The following is a 492-nucleotide window of genomic DNA, read 5'->3' as shown; positions in this document are numbered from 1 at the left end:
CGGGGTGGAGGCTCCGCCGAGGGGCCGGGGCGAGTCACCGCTCACAAGCGGGCGGGCACGCACTGAGGGCGCTCCGCCCTGCCTCCCGGGGGCAGACGGCCTCGCACAGACACTAATTATCCCCAGCAGCCCGGGGAGGAGAGGGGAGGGGAGCGGGGCCGCCCCGCCGTCAAACCTGCCCGTCCAGCTGCTCCTCCCCGCCCGTGTGTCGGGCAGAGGCGTGCACCTGGCAGCGGCCCTGCGGCGCGCCCCTCCCCGCTTCCCTCTCTCCGCGTCCACCCCGGCCGACCTGCGGCAGCAGCAAAACAACAAGCAACACCCTGCGCCCGGGGGGAAGGAAGGGAGGTGCTCGCGCTGGGCCGCTGCCGCCGCGCTGGCTTCGCCGGCGGGGGCTGGGAAAGGGCGCGGAGCCGGGCGCGGCTCCCCTGCCCTCACGCCGCGGGCCGCCCGCGCCGCGCCCCGGCGCGCCGGGGGAGCTGTGGGGCCGGGCGG

The sequence above is a fragment of the Zosterops lateralis genome, assembly GCF_965231275.1.
Source record: "Zosterops lateralis genome assembly, chromosome: 5".
In the NCBI taxonomy this organism is placed as follows: Eukaryota; Metazoa; Chordata; class Aves; order Passeriformes; family Zosteropidae; genus Zosterops; species Zosterops lateralis.
This window is presented reverse-complemented; position numbering follows the sequence as displayed.